Source organism: Elgaria multicarinata, chromosome 1 (genome assembly GCF_023053635.1).
Source record: "Elgaria multicarinata webbii isolate HBS135686 ecotype San Diego chromosome 1, rElgMul1.1.pri, whole genome shotgun sequence".
Classification (NCBI taxonomy): domain Eukaryota; kingdom Metazoa; phylum Chordata; class Lepidosauria; order Squamata; family Anguidae; genus Elgaria; species Elgaria multicarinata.
The window spans coordinates 55240790-55266643 of NC_086171.1; the positions used below are offsets into that span (position 1 = coordinate 55240790).

The 25854-nt window shown below is 41.0% G+C and overlaps 1 protein-coding gene across 3 annotated transcripts in view; it reads left to right on the forward strand.

The window, feature by feature from the left end:
• Positions 1 to 17125: 17125 nt before the first annotated feature.
• The window catches only part of TBC1D5 (TBC1 domain family member 5), a 314125-nt gene continuing 305396 nt past the window's right edge, over positions 17126 to 25854 (forward strand). For all 3 annotated transcript variants that reach the window (XM_063128520.1, XM_063128512.1, XM_063128544.1), the window contains exon 1: positions 17126 to 17202. The gene's annotated coding sequence lies outside the window, so the exon portion shown is untranslated. The remainder of the gene's footprint in view (positions 17203 to 25854) is intronic.

The following is a 25854-nucleotide window of genomic DNA, read 5'->3' on the forward strand; positions in this document are numbered from 1 at the left end:
AAAGAATGCTGTGAGCCTACACAAATCCAAAACCGAAGCTACTGAAAGTAATAGCTACATTTTGGGGGCACCATATTCAGACATTAAACACAGGGCTGCTTCTAAAATTTTCTTCAAATTACCGAGCCCTGCTCCTGAAGTGGAATCTATAAACTAGGAATACTCCATTATTCCATTTTTTAAAAATAAAATAAAATCTGGATTTGGTGCAGAGCTGTACACATGAATAGTGTGCATAACTTTCCATTCCTTCATCTGCCCCATCTCACTCCCACAGTGTATTCGTTTGTGTATGTGAATAAAACACTACAGAAAAGCAATCGATGTGATTTTTAAAAATTTTACCAATACACTCATGCAGTTATTTGCATTGATAAAACACTGCCCCCCTCCCCTATAAAAGAGAGCAAGCCTTATGTGACAGGTGGGACCCATAGCAAAATGTGGCACTGCTGTCCAGGATTTCAGCCAGCTGGCTATATCTACTTTCAGAACATTCCATTTCACCCCACCCCACCCACCACCCACACACTTAATGGAGTGTGTGGTGGCATTTCTGTGTCTCTCTTTTGAGTGTGTTGTGTAGGGTGACCATATGAAAAGGAGGACAGGGCTCCTGTATCTTTAACAGTTGCATAGAAAAGGGAATTTCAGCAGGTGTCATTTGTATATATGAAGAACCTGGTGAAATTTCCTCTTCATCACAACAGTTAAAGTTGCAGGTGCCCTGCCCTCTTTTAAATCTGTTCACTCTAGTATAGCTCCTGCACCTTTAACTGTTGTGATGAAGAGGAAGTTTCCCCAAGTTCTCCATATATACAAATGACACCTGCTGAAATTCCCTTTTCTATGCAACTGTTAAAGATACAGGAGCCCTGTCCTCCTTTTCATATGGTCATCCTAGTGTTGTGCCATTTTGGCTACATAAGCCATGGTACTCGCAGCCTGAACATCAGAAATCAAGGAAATTATTCTACATGTAATGAGATTTTCCCATTGTGCTGGAATGCATGTGCGCATCACTAAAACACAGTCAGAATTTCAATGTAGTCACACATACAATGACATAAATGTTTCTCTCCTGCTTCCCCCCCCATTTTAATTTGAACCCAGGTCCTACCCTCTGAAACAACAGAAAATGAATTTGTTCTATCTGTGTGAAAGCCCTTCAAATATTTGAAGATGGCTATCATATTGCCTCTTGATCATCTTTTCTCCAGGCTAAACATATCCAAATTCCTCAAAGGATTGGTCTCCAGGCCTTCCTCCATCTTTGTCACCTTCCTAGCAAATCATTGAGGGAGCTTCCTCCAGTGGTTTTCTAGAGTATAGCCCTCTATTTTCCTGGGAATTAGGAACTAAATCTGTTCTCTGTGCCTGCTCAAATCATTACAAACCAAGCCATTCCCTATCTCACAGTTGGCTCATCCTGGTTTCTGTTTTTCACTCCAATTAGTTGAGATTGTGGGATATAATGCTGGGATCTGGCATAAAGGTTCATGAAATGTTATTTTTGGGTTGGTGGTCCTTCAGAGAAAAGTATACCTCCACTTCCCACCTTTCCCCCTCATTGCTTCATCTTCCTCCACACTGTCTCACTTCCCAAGTTGCCTCTATTCTACTTGCACTTTGTCTGTCCTCCATCTTTCGTATTTAACACCCTCCTACACGTGAGAAAACTACTAGGAGGCAGAATGGAAATGATCTTGCCGGAGACAGGGCCATGATGCGCCTCTTATTTTAAAGATCCACCATATCATCAGCAGAGCAGCTGCTGAAAACATTGGGAAAGTCTCCCAGAGAATTTTGCAATCCTTTTGGTTCCATCTGTTTCCATTGGTCCACCATTGCTGAAGATGGGTAACACACACCAGATCCACTATGTAAAGATATTCCTCTCAAATGGTGCTTGATATGGTAGATTTCATTCCAAATTCTTCAGGCAAAATAAAAATAAAACTAGGAATTTGTATGCAGCAACTCACAGAGTTCCCACTGTAGCATAGTCAACATACTTGGCCTGACATGTCCTTTGCTATTGCCAGAACCAGAATTTTTTGTTTGTTTAGGACCATGGTAGGATTCTCTAACTGAACTCCAAGCCAGCACTTTATTTTATCTGCATGTCAGCACTGAGGGAAAGGGAAGAAAAGTGTAGATAGTCATTTAGAAGAAAGAGACTACATTTATTCACGTATATCTGAAAGATATATTTAAAAAAATATAAAGGCCAAATCAATCATATTAAAGCCAAAAATAGTATATAAAGCCTCCAGATGGTATGCTTGTTTAATATATGCAAACTTGTGTTCCTAATACTGTCACTCTTATCTTCCCTCACCCCCATACCCTAAATTTACCTATTATGTCTCTTCCTCATAAAAGACCTTCTGCCACTTGTTAAACCCGCTGACATCATGGAAACTTTGTGTGGGTTTAAGAGTCCATCAATTATAATTTTGGAACTAGAGATTAAAAACCCTTTAATTTAGTTGTGCTCTGCATAACAGAGCAAGAGCTATAACTAGGGCTTTCATGCATTCTTAAAGTGCAATTAATTTGCTCCTCTACCTGAGGCTCAGAGTGGGTACAAAAATTTACACACAGACGGATATTAAAATGTATCAAACAATACCCATTCCTATCTCATTCCTGGTCATTAAATATGTTTGGGAAAAGGGCTGCAGTTCAGTGGTAAGAGTACATGGTCTGCAGGCAAAAGGCTCTTTGGGGTTCCTCTCTGGTAGGTCTGGGAAAAGGCTCTGGAGAGCAGGGAGGCCACTTGGAAATTGCTAAAAAAGAAAGACCTGCATCACCAAAGAAGAGGACAAAAAGACAACACTGATTTGCATAAAATGTGCATGTGCTAATTTCTATGTATAGATGCAAATTTCAAAATAATGATTGTAATTTAAATGGAAATAGAGTACATCACACTGTCATGTGGAAGACTGGGACCTGTGGTCCTAAGTGCCTTGCTCAGGCTGCTGTCCAGGTGCTGTTGATGGACAACATCAAAGTCACTGCTCTCCCTTTATATGTAAACTGGACTTGGACTGGGGAGTCCTGTTCAAATAGAAGACACATTCAAAATAGAGTACAGTCCTCTGGCAGCCCTTCAAATAAAGGACTGTCTTCTGTAAAAGCAGACAACTAGCTACCCTACTGGAGAGTCACTGCCAGTCCAGTTGGTATAAAGTAGCTTCCTATTGTAAAGTCCAAATTCAATGATACTGTATAACTTTAGACATTCAGGAAAAGAGGTGGGTTTTGTTTTTTTACCATTTCCCTAAAAATGGGAAGACAAATGGAGCCTTCCTGGGTAAGGAGTTTGGAATGGCCATTCATGCATCACTCCAAAAAGAGGAAACATATCACCAAAAAAGAGGCCAAAAAATTTAAGTTGCTTTTTAATAATGTGCTGCTTTTAATAATATATTAGTTTGATATGTTTTAATCAATTATATGTATTTTATGGTGTTTGTATTTGTGTTGTACCCCACCTCGATCCAGAGGGAGAGGCAGGTAACTTCTTCTTCTTCTTCTTCTTCTTCTTCTTCTTCTTCTTCTTCTTCTTCTTCTTCTTCTTCTTATTATTATTATTATTATTATTATTATTATTGACATTGATTTGCAAAAACTTCACATATTTACATGTTTATATGTACAAATGTAGAAGCCATTGTTATCATCTCATTATAGCAGCCTGTGTCCAGGTGACCTTTACACCTACTCACCCTGATGTCCAGGCTGGGCTCAAACATGGGGTGAGAAGTTTACACTTTACTGGGGCCCAGAGTTCCAATGGGGCCTGACCCAGGCTGCAAGCCCATTTCTAGGAATGTCTGTCATTGGGAAATCTGGTTCCTTTTTGAATTTGACGGAGTTCCACAGCATGTACGACTCAATTTGTGTTTATGAGCTGATCTGTGGGCTTTCTCCCAAATTCCAGAACTTTTTTTTTTTTTTTTTTGCACATTTTCCCCTCAGTTTCTGCAATTTTTGCAAAGCCCCAAGCAATTTGCACATTATGGCCAAATTTTCTTATTTATTTATTTAAAGCATTTTTATAGCGCCACCTCACCATTTCTGGTATCGTGGAGCTTTACAATCACATATAAAACAATTCCATTAAAAACCCTCAACCCACATTAAGACTTCCATTAAAAAACCTCATCCTCAATCCATTAAAAGCCCTCAACCCAGTTTAAACCACCCCCTCCCCAAACTCTTGTGAAAATAAAAATGCCTTACAAAGGCGCTTGAAAGAATTGAGAGTGGGAGCCTGTCTAATCTCCAGTGGCACATTGTAATTTGCACAAATTGCTCAGAAAGTTTTTGCAAAACTTGCAAAAAAACAACAACAGACAAAAGGCCCTGAAAATCCACAAAATGGTCTGACTTGCTGCAGATGGCGTCAGGTACTGCAGTGGGAACTGGAATGAAGTCCAGTGGTCGGGGGGAGGGGGGATGAACCTAGAAAAACTCATTGGATTCCACCTCCAAAATGGATTTCTCTGACATCCCTACCCATGACCATGGGGAAAAATACAGCCTAAGTTCACGTTTAAGGATATTTATGGAAATGTATTTCCACATAACTAGTACCTATTGTACAGATCTTGCGGGATGTACCCCTGCCAATCAGATTCTGAACTGTGAGCTGTTGGCCCAGGCCCTTCTCTGAAACAGAGGGAGTGTGCTTGTGCAGATCAACTAGGATGTATAGTTTGAAAGAAAGAGAGATTCGCACTAGCCCATGTGACATGCACTCTCAAGAACTACCCAGAGGAGTAGGAAGTAAGGGACAGCTGGTAGGAGGGACAAACCACCATAATAAATGTGGGATAGATTAACACATGGTAAGGTCCTAAGCCATATCAAGATTCAGAGGCCCCCATACCATAAAAATAAAGAGGGGGGGGAAGTGTATTACATTATAATACGAAAGGTAATGAAAGGGTACCACCCAGCATTAGGGGGTGCTTGTACATAAATAGTGTTAGACAGCCTTTTCTGAAGATGTGTTTAAAAACACTAATAAAGTAAGTTGATTTGAGCTTCTTTTAAACTGGCTCTAGTTTGCGCATATTGTGTCCAATGCTTAATGCTGTGTTGCCATATGTTCCCTATATAATGGCAATAACCTCAGATAAGCCTTCCTGAACTCCTTGGAGGAACAGTGGTGCGCGCACACATACACACACACAAAATAAAACATTAGGTTCCTAGCACAATATACTCATAGAACCATATAGTTGAAGGGCCCCTTGTGGACCATTGAGTGCAGCTCCCTATACAATGTAGGAAATTCCAAGCTAGAGTATGCTCAACAGATGTCAGCTTAGCTTCTGTTGAAGACCTTCAGAGATGGAAACCCCACCCACCACTCATTATTTGGTTCTATTGTCGAACTGCTCTTCCTAGCACAAAGTTTCTGTTAATGTTCAATTTATCAAATTTGCAGATGACACAAAACTGGGAGGTTTGGCCAGTAGCCATGATGACAGAATGAGACTGCAATCTGATTTGGACAGGTTGGGAGACTGGGCTGAGAGGAACAAGATATCCTTTAACAGAGAGAAATGTAAAGTATTCATTTATGGAGGACAAATGTAGGATACACATACAAGATGGGGGATTCATGGCTTGGAGGCACTACGTCGGAGAAGGATTTGGGTGTGGTCATTGTCAGCAATCTGAACATGAGTAAGCAGTGCAAGATAGGCACTAGAAGGACTAACCCAGTTCTGGGCTGCATTAGAAGAAGCATTGTACCAACAGCATGTGAAGTCCTTGTTCCTCTCTACTCGGCACTAGTGAGTCTACACTTGGAGGATTGTGTATGGTTCTGGGCACCATATTTCCAGAAGAACATCGAGAACAGGTTCAGAGTAGGGCAACAAAGATGATACAGAGACTTGAGGACATGCCCTATGAAGACAGGTTGAAAGAACTTGGGATGTTCAGTTCGGAGAAAAGAAGACTGAGGGGAGCCATGTTAGCAGTGTTCAGGTACATAAAAGGATGCCACAGGGAAGATGGTCAAGAACTATTTTCCATGGCCACGGAAATTAGGACCCAAAATAATGTATATAAGCTACAGCTACCTAGATTCCAATTAAATATAAGGAAAAAAACTTCCTGAAAGATCTGTACAGCTGTGGAACAGTCTACCTATGGAGGTTGAGGCTCCTCCATCTCTGGAGGTTTTTAAGAAGTGGCTGGACAGTCACCTCTCATGGATGGTTTAATTGATTTTCCTGCACATTACAGATAGCCCTTGTGGTCCCTTCCAACTCAACAGTTCTATGATTCTAAGATTCCTGTAACTTAAGTGCTTTCAATGTAGTCCTGCTTTCTGGGTCAGCAAATCTTTGACTTCTACTATATGACAGCTTCAGGTATGTCTGCCCATAGTTTTATTCCTTGGCAGGATCTACACTAATGCTCTATAACAGTTTATAATGGTATTGACAACTGTTGGGCCCATGACACATTACATATACCATTTTCAAACTGTTTTCAAATTGTTATATCCTGCTTGGTATAGATCTGGCCCCAGTTCTTTCCTCATAGGACATGTTTTCCATATCCTTTCTCATCTTTGTTGTCATCCTCTGAACTTGCTTCAATTTGTTGCCTTAAAGCCTGGTGTCAAAGACTAGACAATGTACTCCAAATGAGACTGGAGTAGTGCAGGACAAAGTGGAACTATTAATTCTCATGACTTAGAAACTACAGTTCTCTTAAAATTGCATCAGCCATTTTTGCAGCTGCATCACACTAGTGACTCATGTTCAGCTCTTATCGATTGCAGTCTTTAGATTCTTTTCACTTGTTCTGCCAAACTAAGTATCTTCCAGCCTGTACCTGTGCATATTATATTATTATTATTATTATTATTATTATTATTATTATTATTATTATTATTTTATATAAGCAAAAATTGTCCCTCTTAAATTTCAGATTATTCAGCCCAGTGTTCTATTCTATGAAGGCCATTTTGAATTTAATTCCCATCTTCTGAGGTGTAAGCTATTTCCTGCAGTTTTCTGTCATCCACAAATTTTATAAGTATTCCCTTCAACCCTTCCTTCATCTAAGTCATTGATAAAAATACTGAAGAGAACCAGGCCCAGGTCAGAGTCAATCCTTGCCTCCACCTTGATGAGGAACCACCGACGAGCATTCTTTGAGTATGATTTTCCAACCAGTTTCAAATCCACCTGACAATATTATCATCTATCACTTATGTTGTAATAACTTAAGCAAAACTATGAGGGTAACAACATACTGGTCTAACATTCATATTTCTGAACTCTTCCAAATGGACATGTAAATGACAGCATAGCATCTTCCACTTATAGTAGATGGTTGTTCTTACACACCATTTGGAGACATTGTCTCTTTCTATCACTAGATGGCAGCCTTTAGGGCCATGTTATTTCTTGAAGGCATGTATACATATAATATTTTATACAATGGAGAATTTATGGTAAAGCTATAATGATTTGTTTTCTTTTATTTGGCAAAACCAATCAGGTAGCATTTCTGTAGCAAAAGAAATATATATGTGTGTGTTTATTATCCACATTTTCAGCCTAATGACTAATAACAACTGCTGGTACATAATTGTAGAGTTTGCAGATCATTTACTCAAAGTCCTTTCAGTCATTCAAGAATTAATCCCACTTTAGCTAGCTTACAGTGCCTGACAAACAGAGGGCAGAAATGAGCCCATACCAAGGCTAATGCCACGGCCAAATTATTATTATTATTATTATTATTATTATTATTATTATTATTATTATTATTATGTGTGCATTTTTAAATCTAGGTTGCTAGATTTGGCTTGGGGATTTGAATCCAAATGTTTCCTGGTAAGGAAGTGTGGTACAGTTTTTAGAGTGTTTTATTTTTATCCAGTAAAATATATCTATACCGTCAATGACTTTCAGGCCTTTGCTAGACCAGGCTATATCCCGGGGTGATACCCGGGATCATCCCTGTGCATCCAGATGACGCACAGGGGAACCCGGGCTCAGGCAGGGATCAACCCTCCCTGGCCCAGGGATATAGCCTACCCCTTCAAGCCTGCTTTCTCCCCGCTGTCTGAGCCTGAGACCGCAAGCATGTGGCCCGTTTTTGCAGAGCCAGGAGCCGCGCACAGGGTGCAGCACTCCTCAGGAAAGCTGTGCCCATCAGGGCTGGGGGGAGAGCAGGGAAACCCAATTTTTTTAATTAAAAAAACACACCTTACCTTGGCGTACGAGCGTTCGTGTGCTTCGTTCCTTTAAAAAATAAAAAATGGCGGGTGCAGCGGCTCTCCTCCAGAGGTCACTACACCTGACGTGTAAACAAGGACCGGATCTCACATTATTCACAACGCGAGATCACCCCTCCTCCATCCTGGAATATGCGGTAGGTCTAGCAAAGGCCTCTGAGAGGTATATAATAGAAAATTTCTAAGCCAAACAAAGCAGAAGAATAACAACAACAACAACAACTCATACTAACAGTCATGAAAAGCAAAGTCAAATAAAAACACCTCCACTGCTTACCTGAAGGTAGCCAGAGAAGGTGTCGATCTTATCTCCTTGGAGAGGGAATTTCACAGATGAGATGCTACCACAGAAAAGTCCCTATCCTTTTTCCACCAACCTAGCCTCATTTGGTGGTGGGACATAGTGCATGGCCTCAGATGACAATCATAATATATACACGCAATAAATTACTGCAATTCAAACTTCTTGCCCCTCAGATCTTGCTTGTTGTATTCAAAACCCTACTGGACACAATTGGGTTACCACCAGAGTAGCTAGGAATCCATAAGCTGAAAGGTGACCCAGAAGGAGGAAAAGCCGCAACATGTTTCCTCCCTCTTCTCCTCCAATGGCTTGTTCTTTCTTCACCAGCCTACCTACTCTTGACTGTTACCACTGAAATGGAGCCACCCTTTCCCCCTTCCTAAGCACCTCCCTAAGCCTCCCATGAACAGTAATAACCATTACAATATTAACCCAGTTTGCATAACAGAGCAATAAAACTAATTTTCCAGCGCTCTCAGCATTAAAATTCCAGCTAGCCAAACCAAGTGACTCCTTTCAGTTTGGTTAGGATATTCAGTAGCCTCAGAGAATCCCTCACTCACAAAAAGCTCAGGTAAACAGGCATTGGACTAGAGCTGGGAAGGTCTGGGTTGAAATCCTCACTAAGGCCTAATCTACACCAAGCAGGATATTGCACTATGAAAGCAGTATGAAAGCGGTATATGGTATGTGTCAATGGGCCCCAAGAGTTGTCAGTGCACTTCAATACTGCTATAAAGCAGTAGCATGGCTCCTGCCCTTTATATACTGCTTTCATAGTGCAATATCTTGCTTGGTGTAGATTAGGCCTGAGTCACAAATGTCACTGGGAGCAGTCATGATCTCTCAGCTGACCCTACCTTGTGAAGATATAGCAGAAGAGGAAGAACCATGTATGTTGCCTCAAGCTCCTTGAAAGAAAGGTGGTATATAAATGTAAATAATACATTTTATATTTTTTAAAATATATATTTAATTTATTTTTATATATGCCACACAGGGAATACTGCTGGCCATGGTTCTCTCAAGTAAGTATCTGTATCTCCAAACTCATGGCTTCTATAGTTATTGTGTGAACCAGCTATTAGATTCTTGACATTAAAGCAAAATATTATTACCGCTCCTTCTTTTGTTGTACTAATTTTAAGGAAGGTAACTGGAATGAAATTCTAGCGGTTTAGGAAACTTTGTTTAGATCTACACCAAGTTAGTCACATGTTGTTCTCATTTAGAGAAACGGCACTTAAGTTACTCATGATGATTAACTTTCCACACTGATTTCAATGGGACCTAAATACAACTTAGGCCATAGCTAGACCTAAGGTTTATCCCTGGATCGTCCAGGGGTCAAACCTGTTCATCTAGGTGACACACAGGGGATCCAGTGCTCAGGCAGGGGCGAAACCTGGATGATCCCAGGATAAACCTTAGGTCTAGCTGTGGCCTTAGTCTTGATTTGACCTCGTGTGTCTGTGTTCTTGCTGTTTCTCATGCACACCCCTCTAACAACTGAATTGTAATAACAATTTAATTAAGTCTTCAAAATATTACAAAGTTAAATTGCAGTCTAAAAACAAAAAAAGAAATCTTTATTATCCAATGGTTCATAAAATGTAAAGCCCCAAACTACTTATTATAATGCTGTCCAGGATATGGTGGCAGACAGGGAAGGTGTAACTGCAGCAACAACATATAGACTTTATTTGTTTGAATAAGAAACGTACTGAAATATTGTTGCTTAGAACCTATATAAGTGAAGCAATCGCATACCAATTAATATGCTTATATTAGTATATTGGTATGTCTTCTTGTGGAATCGAAAAGTGTTCTTCAGGAAGTGCTTCATACATCAAGGTAATAATTCTTGTAAAGTTAATTTAAAATATGAATAGGCCCTGAATATTTCACATTGTAAAGTTCACCAGTAGCAAAATCTGCACTTAACATTGCAGTGACCCTGTAAATCTTTATAAACTGGAGAGTAGTCAGCAAGACCATGTAGTGCTCAACTTGTGCCAAAGTCAACCATTTGTGGCACAGATCTTTTAAAAAGGACAATGAGTGACAAACAGGGTGGTAAATCCAAGCCGTCTCTGGAATCACAGATAAATTCTGCCCAGGGTGACATGTTATCTACCTGCCTTGTTGACAAAATCGGCCCTATTCAGTATGACCTGAGGTCGGATTGCTAGACTGACTGCAAAGTCTGAACTCAGGATACATAAGGTCAACATTGTTGTTCTATTTTTATGGATCATTTCCAATTAGCATCATTCACTGATTGTGTCCTTGGGGGAATGCAGCAACCAATTGCAAATTAAAACTGTCGCTCCTAGGGAGTGAAGGCTGGAAGAGAAAAATGCAAACTATTGTAGAATAGTACAATAGTGTTGACCACAACATTTTCATATTCCTTGTAACTAAAATCTTGGTGGTGGTGGTGGTGTGGGGGGAAGACACTGCTCACTAAAGCCACAATCTTCACAGCAATGCATGCACATAAATAAGTGGCTAAGTTCTAAAAAAATCAGCTCAAGCAACTATACTGTGAACATTAAAGCATCAGTCTCCTATACTTCCTCCTGAATAGTGTCTTATTTATTTATTTATTTATTTATTTAAAGTATTTTTATGCTGTTGCTCAGGCAAAAAGGTTCCAGAGCAGCTTAAATATAATCATTTAAAGAACATAGTCCCTGTCCACAGGCTTACAAACTTAAAAGAAATGACACACAAGGAAGGGAGTGGAAGGGGCGAAATAATTATTTTAGCAGGGCTCCCTCTCATCTCCCTCAGGTCAGCCTGCTCCATGAGGATATTATCAGCAGGCCTGATGGAATAGCCCAGCTCTCCCATTCATCTCCCTCAGCTCAGTCTGCTGGAATGGCTGTCAGTGGTGACATACTGAAGTGATCAACAGTTCTCCAAGTATACCTATTAAAATTAAAGCCACATATTTTGTTTTCAGAAGGGAGGGCCATTTGAGGAGTACAATACCTTGTACGGGCAGCAACACCCACAGTCCCCCAGCTTTGGCAATGGAAGCCAAACCACTCCAGAAACAATACACAACTTATTTCAGGGTTGGTTGGCGCTATCCTTAGGCAGGGTGTGAAAGCCACCTCAGATAATAGATGCTTCTGTGTGGTGCATGGCAGAAGGAGCCCCCACCCATCTGTTTCTTCTGAGCCTCTCAGCCATTCCTATCAGTTGGAGGACAAAACTGTGTGTGCCATGCAGCCTATCCTACGCCCACCCCCAAGCTAAGCTCATTTATGGTAGAGGATGTTCCATTGACAGTACGTTCTGTAGAACCCTGCTTGTGACCTTGCCACACAACATAGCAAGGTCCATGACTGAGGATGTGGGGTTAGCACACGTGGACTCATAGAGGGTGGGTCAGCATGCACAGTCCTATTGCCCTACACATCCTGAACTCTCATGTATTTGGGAGAATGTCTGTATAGGACCAATGTCCTTTGCCTCACACTGGCCCTGTGTCCAAAATTGAGAGAAACACAGGATAGTATTTAGAGAAGAGCCTTCTGGTACAACAAGGGTGGTGGTGGTACTATTCAATGAAGAATGCAAAGGCCCCTATAGTGTGTATGGAAGTTTGTCTGGATGCATACAAGGGTTTGCACAGTAGACCCTTTATTTTGAAGGACCTTTAATTTATGCATGAACATTTTGGACCACACCCATTACAGGTCTTGATGGATTCTTAGGCTTAGATGCCAATGACAAGTACCTATCCAGATACAGTGCTGTTTTTATATCATTCTTCCTACTGTGTGCAAACTGCAAAATACTGTGCATACTACATAATCTAACCAACTCACTAATTATTATTCTCAATTTATAGCTAGGGAACTGAAGCCGATGTTTGCTCAAAAAGGGCCCTAGTTAAGGCTGGTATCATCCTTGGAAAATAAAATAAAATACTAACTTCTTCTCTTCTTACTGAAGAACACTACCTATTTATACTGTGAGTAGGACCAGGAGTTAAAAATTACTTACGCTGTGCTTCTGTCTCATTACTCCATTAACAAGTTCTAATTTAAGAAGAAAGTGATTGGGTGATTTAAAAAATATGTAGTCTTAATTAAAAACAGCCTGTTGCACACTGATTCCACAACCACCTAGGATGTTTCTTGATCTCACTGAGCTTTCCTAGATCAAGGCAGCCATTCTTCCATGACCAATGCAGAAGAAAAAGAGCTCCAAAGTGAGGAATGAAATATTAAAATTTGCTGCCACAAGAGCCTGCTGGTGGTTAATCCCACAAGGATTCCCCTGGGTGCAAGCGTGAATAGTGTGGTATTAGGAGTGTCTGCCCTTAGATTATGATCTGACCTGGTCTCAGTTGCTGTTAATGATTAGTGAGCTTGATAATATTTTGACTAGTGGTTGGTAATACCCATAGTTGATAAATATGAATGTTAATTCATTACACAGAATACTGAGCTTAGTTTGGTGTAAATGAGCCTTGGGATTGCGTGCGTGTGTGTGCTTGAGATTGTGACTGGTGGGGTTGTTTTGGATTAGTTTTGTGTGTGTGTGTAAAGTGGGATCTAGTAATGATGTGCTTGGACCATGTTGCCTTGTGGGAGATCTATGGGGCTCATGCCTCTACTCCAGTAATTATGGGCAGAGAGAGATAAGGCAGGATGGAGAGTTGGGTCATCAGAGCACTAGGTTCATAGGTGTTTGTACACCATTCCACTTTTGCACCCCACCCCTTGTTCTACTCCTCCTGATAATCCATCCAATGTTCCTTCCAGTCTTGCAGCCCTTCTAGTAAACAGCAGGTTGGTTTGCAAGACCATGTTCATTCACAAGTTAACTGTGGATGAAAAAACCAACCTGGCATGTAATACTGAGATCTGGTTGGATGAGCTGGATGAATTTGACCTCACCCAGAGTACTCAGTGCAGCAACAGCATAAGTTGGAGGGCTAGGTGTGGGGGAGGCTGTCACCGTGGTCCATAGCTCTTCTATCTCCTTTACTAGGAAGACATTTCATCTTGTGGCAGGCTTTGAGGGGGTGCATTGGTGTCATGCACTTTGCCATAGAGACAAAATTGCCATGCTACTGGTGTATTGTCCTCCTTTTTGCCCAGCAGCATCCCTGACCAAGCTTGCCAAGGCCATCTTGAGTATGGTATTGGAGGAATCTTGGGTGACTTCAATATCTATGCCAAGGTCATTCATCTCTGTGTTGCAGGCACTGAACATCATGGCCTCCGTGGGGCTGTCTTGGTTTGCCCCTGCCCCTACACAAAAAGCAGGGCACACCCTTGATTTAGTCTTTGCCCTGAGAGAAGAGATGATCTGAACATAGCAGTGTGAGTATAATTCAAATAACCGCATTCTCATGGCCAATTTCCTGGTAACGTTTGGATTTACGGTTTCCTCCTGCAAGGAATGGACCAGAAGACTGATGGAATCCAATAGATTCCTGAATGCTCTTGGGGATTTTCCAGTGTGGGGAGCTGATTATCCTGTCAAGGCCCTAGTCTCACTGTGGTACAGCAAGATGCAGCAGGCAATTGACTTGATGGCACCTGAGTACCCTCTCTGGTGTTATGGAGCCAATTCTTCTCATTGGTATAACAGGGACCTTTGGACAATGAAACACACTAGGTGATAGCTTGAGTGCAAACATAAAAACAAAACTCAGGGTGGAGACTATTAAAAACATATTACAAGCACATAATCATGCCTAATGTGTTGCAGTGCAGGCAGCAAACAGCAAAGAGTTTATTTTACTGCTCCATTGCATCCTTAAATAGCTGCCCAGGGTAGGTATTCTGAATAATCACTCCTAAAAATGGAGCCCTAGACCCGCCCGAGAACCCTCTGTGGTCTTTTTGTGAAGACTTGATAAAAGCAATTGTCTTCTCAGGGAACCCGATGCTATTGTAATAGATCCAGTTGAGGTGTCTCATACCTCTGCCTGTCTGATTTTGTGCAATCATCTTTATTACTGTTTCCTGATAGAGTAGATGAGCAATGTGTTTGACCATGTGCCCTCCATTCCTGCTCTCTGAGGCTAATGAAAGCTAGCCAGGCGTATGGCTGAGTGGGTCCAGAATGTGCTAAACAGATCTTTATATGAGGGGAGGGGGTGCCTGCTGCTTTTAAGGAAGCAGTGTGTGACTAAGCCTTAAGACATTCACTCTGACTCTATGGTTTCAGATGAGTATGGCCTGATTGTTAATACTCCCTTGTTGGCTAAGATCTTGGAAAGATGGCGGAATGGTCAGTTGCATGAACTCTTGATGAATAGTAATTACGTAGATCCACCTAGACCCATTTCAATGCAACATTCAAATTAGGCTCAACAAAATTATGCAAATATCAAAGGCTTTCTTGTATCCCTCTCCCTGCCCAGTGGAATAACCCCATTGCCCTCCCTCCAAGGTCACAATTGCAAACTCGGGAAGAGGTCAGAGCAGTTTTTTCCACAGTGGCTGTAGGGGATCAGACCTTAATCCCCTCTTGAGATTGTAGCATTGTCTATGGCCTTGGGAGGCGGACTTTGAACAATCCTATGTTCCCTAGGATACTCTCCTGGAGCCAATAGGATTGCTCTCTGAATTATTTTATATCTAATTAAATATTAGATGGGCAATTAAATAAAAATGCAGTTGGCTCTGTCTTTACACCATGCAAATGAAAGGATGGCTTATGATTTCTTTCAGGAAGCAGACTGATCAGAGTGAAATTAAAATTTTCCAATACTGAGGAAATCTTGTGCATATTCAGCAGTTGTTAACAACTTTAAATTGCTGTTACCAGAAATAAGCCTAAAACTTTACTCTGCTTATATTAGAACAGGATGTTTAAACATGCTGCTGTAAAACACCCGTCAGCAGTCTTGATTCTTCAGCTATTTCATTTTTATGTCAGAAAGGTAGGAATAAAAAACTGTGATAAGCTGATCTGAGGAAAGATAAGAATTCCTTCTAATAAAACCATTCACAAAGCTGAAGAGCAGTGTAAGTACTAAAAACAGACTGCAGAAATCCACTGCATTTTGAAGTGAATGTCTTAGGAGCATATGTATAGCTTATAAGATGCTGATTTGCAAATGGTTCAAAAAGCAGTATTATCCTCCCAAGTCCACCTTCTCAAGATGTGGAATATCACCCATATATCAGATAGATATCACAAGTTTACATATTCAGTGTAGCAGGTCACATTTGATCAGTTTCTAGAGATGTAGCCTCTTCAACAACAGTTCCTTCTTGTCAGTTCACAACCAGCAGTCACAGCCTTGTGACTTGCTTAAATAAGGGAAGTGTAACTTTCTGATGATCCTAATCACATGCAGAAAACTGTTGAATCACATTGCCTGACACTTAATGTCAAAAAGCGGGTAGACTAAACCAAACTAGAGGCAATGATTAAGGTGTGAATATCTCTCTGGTCTTAGATCTCATTAAAATTTCGTAAAGATTTAGGGGCTGCAGGGAAGATATGAAAGACGGCAAAGCTCCTGCACCTTTAATTGTTGTGTAGAAGAAATAATTTCAGTGGGAGTAGCTTGTCTAGTATTAAAAGTTGTGAAGTCCTTTTCCCTTTTGTATTTGGCCTCCCTGTGGACGGGGGAGACACACCAAAATTGGGACTATAATATACTGTCTGGTGAGGGGTGGAGGTGATTACACCATTTCGAAATGAAAGCCTTAAGCAGACGTTTTGGAAGCCAGCCTCCTACAAGCTTCTTTCTGGAATTGGCGCGGGGAGTGGAGTGGGAGAGAAAGGGAAGCGGCAGGGCACCTAACAGAGAAAAAAAAACTCCTTAAAAACGACGCCTATTTCCCCAGTCCCCTTGTAGTCAAAAGGACAGTAGACACCTCCTGGCTGCCGCTTTATTCATTGGTAAAGTTACTGCTCCGACAACAGTAGCTAAGGACGCCAAATCGAGAGTTTGCTAGTTTTCTCGTCGCCAGGGCACGTTGTGAGAAAGCGACAGGGCATCCTCCCGCTCCTCGCCAGCAGACATCTTGGTCCCAGCACCACCAGAAAGCGACCACCCGCCTCCCCCAGGCGCCGTAGTCCCACCACCCCCATCACGCATGCACACACGCACACACATCGTAGCGCGCAAAGAAGTCCAAAGCCCCGTCCGTCCCCACTTCCAACATGCCCCCCTTGTAACAGCTGTCCTCGATCCTTCTTCTATTCTTCCCCCCTTCGTGAAAGCTGTCCTTCTCCCTCCCTCGCTCCCGGCCGGCGCGGGGCAGCGGCAGAGGGAGCCCAGGCAGCCCGAGCCGAATCGCTCGTCAGAGCAGCGCCAGAGAGCGAGAGAGAGAGACGGCGAAGCGAGCGCGCCGTCGCTGCAGCGCGTGTGGGCGGCCTCCGCTTTCCCAGGCAGCCCGGGCGCCTGCGTGCAAGAGACAAGGGGGCGGCGGTTGAACTCAGCAACCAGCGTCGGCTACGAGAGGGAAGGGGTAGTGGGGGGGCGGAGAAGGGAGGCCGCCGTCCGTCCGTCCGTCCTCCTTCCTTCCCCCGACCCAGTGCGACTCTGAGCGAGGGAGGGACGCAGGCGGGGAGGAGGGAGGCTGGCTGCGCCACCCTCTTCAGTGACCAACAGCAGCAGGTAAACCCGGCTAAGCCCCAGGTCTCAGCGCCCCTCGGTGGCCCACCCGCCCCCCGCAATCTCAAATGACCGCCTTCTCCTACAGCCGCCACCCCTGGCTCTTTCCTCGTGGCTCCGTTTCCTTCCTTCCTGCCCCCCGCCGCCTCCATTCCCGCTGTCGCGCTGAAGAAGGAAGGAAGTGGCTGTGAGGCCTGTAACGCTTTAGGCTGCTGTTGCTGTTGCTGCTGCTGCTGCTGCTCCCTCCTCTTCTTCCACCTCCTGCGCTCCAGTTCCTAGAAGCAGCTCTGGGGGAGGTGCTTCCTGGGTATTCGCTGCTTTGATTCTTCTGCAGAGCAAGAGGGTTTCAGGCGATCCTTTATCCCCCTCTGCCCTTTACAGACAGGCGTTGGGGAGAAAACACGACCTCCGCTTAATGTGGGCGTTTGTTTGGAACGATCCCTCCTAATCTGCTCATAGGTGGTTGTGGGGAAATCCAAGAAGTTTGGCTTTTGCCCTTTCACCGATTTTGTTGCTTTGCTCCTCTCAATAGAGCTGTTCTGTTTTCTTCACTTGTGCTGCCCGAAAACTTCAGTTCTGGCGTTTTATGACAGTTTCACTTTCACATTCCTCTTACCTGTGCACGCTTCTGAGTTCGGTGAGGCTTGTTCCCAAGTAAGTGGGTGCAGGATTGCAGCCTTAGGAACTCATGTTTTCCTTCCAGTTGTTGTTTTGGTTACATCTACTTCTATTGTTCCGGTTTTTTAAAACCAAAACCAGGGGCGCGTGTTCAGTACGGAGAGGAAGCCTCTAGCTTCTTCCTACTTGTCAAACTCATTCGCTCCCTTTTTAAAAAAGAAAGAAAGTCTGATTTGGTTTCTCTACAATGTAAAGTGCAATGTAGAGTCTACACAGTGGTCCAGTCAATCAATGCACCCTTATAAAGTGGTTTAAGGTTTAGTTGGTTGTGAAGGACTATGTGAAGAGCAAACAATGTCATATAAGCGCATTCACATGATATATGGCTATGGTTCCAATACCTACTTCATTGCATAAAAATTGATATGTTGAACAGGACAGGACAGGGAGAAAATCCATGCAACTAGTCCTATGTACTGCTTACCCACCCCCTTTTCTGATTTTTGAAAAGTAATCCTCTGAGTGACATGGCAAGTCAGTGTTTTAACTGAAGGGACTTCCAAAAGCTGTTTCTGAAGGTGTACTGTTCAAAGGGGAGGGAGGGAATCAGAAATCCCACTGGGATTTAGGCCATGTACATGCCTAAAATATTACTGGTGTATCATCTCTTTTTATGACAATCTTGTGAAATTTGTGGTTTCTTAGTGAAAACGAATAAGGACATGGCATTTAAAACAGGAATACTGCTTTTGTAATAAAATAATCTTTGACACTACTTTTTTGTACCAGAGTGGTATGCCCTAGATAGTGGCTTATGATTATTACACTTGTGTAATGCATTTTATTTTTGAAGCTTTTTATTTCATAAATTATTTACTATCAAGAACATTTATACACAGCCCAATAAGTGTTGTCAGTTAAACAAGTTATAATAGTTTTATGGTTATCTAATTATATTTTCAGATGCACTTTGTATGGAGAAGTTTTTTCTTTTATATATAAAAAAGGCCCACGAATCCATCCTGGACATAACTGATTGAAAACACTGAAGTAGAAAATCTTATTTGTCAGCGAAGACATAAATATATTCAGTAATGGAAGTGTACGTAGGAAGAGGGCAAATACTTGCTCTTTGCAGTGCTAGAGGACAGGACTAGATTTAATGGATTTAAATTACAGGAGGTAAATTTTGGTAGATAGGAAAAATTGTTTTGCACTAATAGCAGTTTGACAACCAGTTAACTAGAGAGATGGTGGACTATCTTTTGCTAAGTTTTCAGACAAAGGCCTTTTCCAATTCTGATCATAAAATTATAATCACAGGCCCACAAATTCTGGCTGATCTTAATTAGTCAATTTTTATTTTTTTACTAGCCAGATATGAAGTAAGGTCCCACCATGATACTGCAATAATATTTGACCATGTGCTAGGGCACAATCCTACACATGATTAGACAGAAAAAGTTGGAAATTGTAGGCCTTTTCTCTGGCCCAATCTACACCAAGCAGGATATTGCACTTTGAAAGTGGTACATAGAAGGCAGGAGCCACACTACTGCTTTATAGTGGTATTGAAGTGCACTGACAACTGTTGGGCCTATTGACACATACCATATACTGCTTTCATAGTGCTTTCATAACGCTATATCCTGCTTGGTGTGGCTCCTGCCTTTTATATACCGCTTTCATAGTGCAATATCCTGCTTGGTGTAGATTCAGCCCCAGTCTAAACATGCATAGGATCTCACTCTTAATCAGTTTAAGGAGCAATCCTATGTATATTTAGAAAGGAAAAAGGCTTACAACTTCTAGCATTCCCCAGCCACCATAGCTAGCTAGGAAATGCTGGGAGTTATAGGACATTTTTCTGTCTGAACATGCATAGGATTGTGCCCTAATCAGAATGAAAGAAGTTATGCATTAAGGTATTGTGGATTAACCAATACATGAGATGCTCTTTTTAAAACGTTGTGATCCATTTCATGGCTTTTTATTATTATTTTCTGACAAACTAAATGATTTATTTGTTTTAAGAATGTTTACCCTGCTCCGAAAAGGTTCCATAAGAACAATAATAAAGACAAAATGAAATGGGGACCAGGAGGGAAGAGGTAAAAGCAAATTTAGGTACCAGGTATTAAAGTTACAAAGTTCAGCTTGAATGGCTACAATTGAGTGACCCAAACGGAGCTGGTCTCTCAGAGGAGCCAATGGTCTCCTATCTCTGCTTTCAAGCTACTTTTTGAAAGCAGAAGGAAGAAGAAGCCCACTTAAGCTGGTTTCTCAATAGGGCCAATGAAGTGAGCTCATTTCTAAATGCTTTCTCTTATCTTCTAGAGTTTTAAACAGCTAGACTGTGCTAGGAGCTGCATCAAAAAAGAAACTGAAATGTATAGCCCTCACTGTACCATTCTCTTCTTCACTCTTTTATTATCAGCACATTCACGTGTCAGAGAGGATGGAAGGGATACTTACAAGAGCAAAGAGGGGCAGTCATCATTGCAACTAGTGGCAAAAATATTTGTGGATTGCTGTTGAATCATATTTGACTTGTACTCAGAGAAAGCCTTATCTGCAAAAGTTTCAAAACAGAATGAGTGTTTATTCATGCCCCTGTTCGTGAAATAGAGAGCTTGTGATATTCCAAGTACCATTCTGTCTGTAAGGATGGAAACTTCTGACAACATTATTGGCATTCAGTGTAAAATCTTTTTTTCCTAGCTTACGCTTGCTCTTCAGTGATGAAGCACAGTGACACCGTTCAGACAACATGCTAAACCATTATTATTATTATTATTTATTTATATAGCACCATCAATGTACATGGTGCTGTACAGAGTAAAACAGTAAATAGCGAGACCCTGCCGCATAGGCTTACATTCTAATAAAACCATAATAAAACCATAAGGAGGGGAAGAGTAAGCAAACAGGCACAGGGCAGGGTAAACAGGCACTGGGTAGGGTAAAACTAACAGTATAAAGTCAGAACAAAATCAAGTTTTAAAAGCTTTAGGAAAAAGAAAAGTTTTTAGCTGAGCTTTAAAAGCTGAGCTTTAAAACCATGCTGCTTAACCACAAAATGGTTAACGGAATGCATTCCACTTATTTATTTATTTATTTTATTACACAGCCGAAGCTATCTGGGCGTTTTACAACAATTAAAAATAGTAAACATTAAAAGTATACAAAATTTAAAAAAACATAAAAGCAGTATAAAAACAACAGTATCCATTTAAAAACAACAATTCTGGGGTCCATTAAAAACAAACTTAAAGTTGTTAAATGCTGTTAAAATGTCTGGGAGAAGAGAAAAGTCTTGACCTGTGGTTAAGCAGCATGGTTTAGCGTGTTGTCTGAACAGGGGCCATATCCATCGGAAAGAATTTGGGAGCATTTGTAGATCACCCTTTCTTAGCAGAGCAAGAAAATGTTAGAAACGTATACATCTGATGTTGATGCCTAGAAATTTGCAAGATTATTCCATTTTAATTCTTAGAATTTCAACACCCTATCAGTTTATATCTGAGATGGGCAGAACTTTACATTTTCTTACATTGAATCTTATTTTCTTGTTTGTTAGCCAGTAACCCAGATGGAAGGGTTCATTTTGAAACTCTTCATATTCTGCATGGCTTTTCACCATCTTAAATAATTTGGTGCCATCCATAAACTTGGATATCTCACTGCTGGCTTCTGGCTCCAAATAATATTCTTTGTATAGGTCATTGGGAAATCCTGCTCCATGCCTCTCTCCTTTTTGAGAACTCTCTTATTTATTGCTGGGCCCTGTTCTTTTATCAGTTACTGATCTATAAAAAAAAACCATTGTCTTTAAAAACTTTACCCAGGTGAGGAATTTTATCAGAAACTCTTTGGAAGTCCAAGTATGTAATGATTATTAAATCACATTTATCTCCATATTTCTTAACACCCTCAGATAATTCTAAATGTGATGCAAGCCGTAGGAGCAAATTCAGACTATAGCCCAGTATTGTCTACTCTTGTCTGGCAATGGCTCTCTAGGTTCTCAGGCAGATGTCTTTCCCATCATTGATACTTGATTGTTTTAATTGGAAATGCCAGTGGTGTTCTGAGTGTAAGACATATGCTCAATCACCTCCTTTGATTCTTTTTCAGTAATACTTGTTTAATATGTTTAACAATACTTGCTTTAATAATGCTTTCTATCAACTTACCCAAGATGGAGGTTAGGTTATGAGGCTTATAACTTTCTTGTTCTTTCCCAGATCAGTCTTACTTTATCTGCCTTTCAGTCATCCGGTATGGAAGACAACTTTAGTGACAAGATCCATACGTTTGTTACAAGATCAACAATTTTAGATCTGAATTTTGGAAGAACTCTTGGGTATATATAGTCTAGACTTGGTGACTTAATTTCTGATTTGTCAGTTTTCCCTAGAACATCTCTCACCACAATATGTTACTAAATTTTTGTGACGCCTCCCAGAAAAATAGTTCAACACTATATATCTGTTGTCCAGTATCTTCTATTATGAAGGCCAACACACATAATTCATTCAGTTTCTCTCACTATTCTTTTTCAACAACACTTTCATTCCTTTGCTTCTAGAGGTCCAACGATTTTAGCTATTTCCTGCTTCTGATAAAAGAATAGTTTGTTGTTGCTTTTCTAGCAAAATACTGTGTTGTCCCAATGGATAGTGATCATTAATTTAAAATGAACTGAACTCTTACAGGTTTTTCAGGTTCTAGATTTTCTTTAATTCATTCATGGGGGTAGGGTCAGGTTTATCTGCTGTTTTTAGTAAATAGGGAAAACATATTTTTCTGCAAATCTGTGTACTTTGTGCATTAATTTGCTATCATACTAGTCAGTCTACAATGAAAGTATGTGCTCTAAATGATTATCCAAAGCTCACTTTCACTTTGCAAATAGATGTACAGATATGAAAAAATCATGCAATTAGATTTGGGTACCATTTGTGCAGCAGAAAAGAGATTTTTTTTTTTTTTTACATAAGAAAATGGTGTATGAGGTTACTCAAGTGTTGTTGTTGTTTTCAGTTAAAAGTTGTAATCCACAGGTGGGATTGTGCGACTGAAGGTAGAACAAGCTGTGTGGTAGGGATTAAGCCTTCCAATAAAATGTGGTTAAGAGTATTACTTGTGATAAAAGTACTTTGTGAGTAAGGTGAAGGTAATACTCCTATGCAATATTGAGCTGTAGAAATGCACCTTGATAATATATAAGAGCTTTCCTAAACAATTCTGTTTTAAGTTGTGTAAAATGTATCATGTCTTAAGTATAACTATTACTCAGAGAGGAATCTGTTGCATGGCTAAGATTTTCTTACATGAAATAAACAGCTCTTGCTGGGATATGATAAGATACATTTCAATGGGAAACTTCTTCATGTGCTTTCACACATATTTTTTGTGTGTATGTGCATAGATGCGCACACTTTTTCTATATATGTGTATGTATATATGTGATTGTTTATGTTAACACACACAATTTATAAGAAATATACTGTGTGTGAAATATTTTATTTTTTCTGATGAAACAGATTCAGATACAAATCCAAGCAATGTTGTGTTTTGACATCACCATTATGTTCATAAAATCAGCTGTTCTTACATCTGATACTATGATCAAAATAAAAGTGTCCACAAGAAAAAGAAAATAACTTGTCCACATTTTAATTCTTTATGGTTAGATGTTGTTCATCTTTTCACTGCAGCTACGTAATTTGTTTTGTCAGATTCTAATTCAGTATCAGCATGCTTCCTTCTATGTTGCTTTGTTTTGTGCTTCTCATGATACTTTGTCACTGTTAAAGAAATTATTAATTGATCTGACAGGGGTCAGACAGAATATCTGTGGGTTACTCATAAGTTTTCACTGTGTGTCAAACAATACACTTGTTACTGTTATGGATTCTTGTGTAAAATGGATAATAAAGTGCTAGTATATTTAAGTAGAGTAATGCATTACCTTCTGGATGCTTGCTGAGTAAGCACTTATTTCATGAAGTCAGATATTGCAGTCATGTGTTTCAGACTGTTTGATATTCCTTCCAGGAAAGAAAATTGGTGTATTTTCATAGTCTTAGAAGCATGAATGGCATTGCTGCTGACTTCAGCAGTAGAAAGTTTCCATTTAAATAGGACTCTGAATTAACAAATCACTGTCATTGCAATCAATATAAATTTACTGGGGTGTGTGGACAGGAGAGACTGTATATTGTATATCACAATTAGTATGACATGGCACTTTAATGTCAAGTCTCTAATATGTTAAAATGTTTTTAGGGTTTGCATGTTACTTACTTGATTAAAGGTTTATTGTTTCAAAAATGTCAGATGTTAAAGATATTGTATTTCCCCCCCCAAAAAAAAAACATGCTTAAATTTTAATTCATTGTGTTTGTATGCCCTTTAAGGCTGAGTCTTATGTAAGAACTTCTACAATCATGGTGACTCCATGTGGCAGTTGTAACATATGAGTGTTGTTCCTTAAAGAGGCCACCCAGTCCTCTTTAGCCTACACTATCATAGGAACAGCTTGGGCTGGAACAGATTCTCCATGTAATTGAGGCAATCCACATGGTCAGCTGCTTTGATACGTTAAAATTACTCTGGGGAGCTATCATCACGCAGCTTTCATGGGGAAGATGTAGTGTAAGAATAGCCATTAAAGGTGAAATAAAAGACTTAATATTTGGGACAGTTATTTAGGGTGCAATCCTATGCCTGTTTAGACAGAAAAAGTTCTTAACCTCTCAGCATGTCTTTTATCCCCCTCGGCCGGCACAGTGTGAGGGGGAGAAACAGTAGTTGCGGTGGGGAGGAGGAGAATAAAGGCCTCATGTGTTGCACACATGAACCATATGAGTCAGGGGTGGGGCAAAGCTTTTAAAGGCTGGTCCTGCTGCTTACTTGGCCTCTCTGTCTTTTCAGCTGCTCTAGTAGAGCTCCTAGGCCTTGAGGCCTAGTCAGTACCTTTTTCTGCAGTTTCTTCTGAGAGGGCATCATGGATCTGGCGATTTCAGCGATGGGACTTTCGATGGCGGTGGCAGGTTTTACAGCTCTGCATAGGGAGGATGTGGGGCGGTCTCCCCACACTCTCGAAGTGTCATATAAGAAAGGGGGCAGTTTACACAATTCCTGTCTTAAGAGAGTGGCTCACCCTTAAACCAGGCAAGTAGCCTGAGATTAGTACATACTGGTTCCCACACTTTTCACATGCAGTTCCAGGGAGGGGTTGAATCTCCCTTGTTGTTAAATAAAGAGGTCCTAGTTTATCCCAGGCTCTGTTGTCTGTGTCTTTACTCCGTGCTTCCTTATCCACGTGCAAGTCTTTTATCCCCCTCGGCCGGCACGGCATGGGGGGGAGAAACAGTAGTTGGGGTGGGGAGAAGGGGAATAAAGGGCCTCACGTGTTGCACACATGGGCCACGTGAGGCAGGGGCGAGGCCAAGCCTTTAAAGGCTAGTCCCTCCTCTTACTCAGTCTCTCCGTCTTTTCGGCTCCCTCCCTCCCTCTTCTTGTATGGGACTTAGCCAGTCACTCCCTTTGGGGAGAGGGCTGAATAGGAATTTTTCCTTTCCACAAGTTGTGTCAAGGTTTTTGCCTGCTCCATACTTGAGGTTTTACATGGAGGATGGATAAATAGGTTGATTGGTCAGCAAGATGTGCAGGAATTTGCTATCCCAGAATAGGGATGGTGATCACTCTGGCATCTTTTAGGTGATTGGCATATCCAGAGCTCCTGCTCCTTGCGTGTTTTGTGGCTCACGTGTCTGGATATGGTATGTCTTTGGAGATCCTCCTGCCTCATCTACTCAGGGTTTTATGGCTCTGCGTGGGGATGAAGTGGGGCAGTCTCCCCACACTCTTGAAGTGTTGTACAAGAAAGGGTCTGGTTACTCAACTCCTGGTTTAAGAGAGTGGCTCGCCCTTAAAACCAGACAAGTAGCCTGAGATTAGTACATATTTGTTCCTGCACTTTTCACATGCAGTTCTAGGGAGGAGTTGAATCTCCCTTGTTGTTAA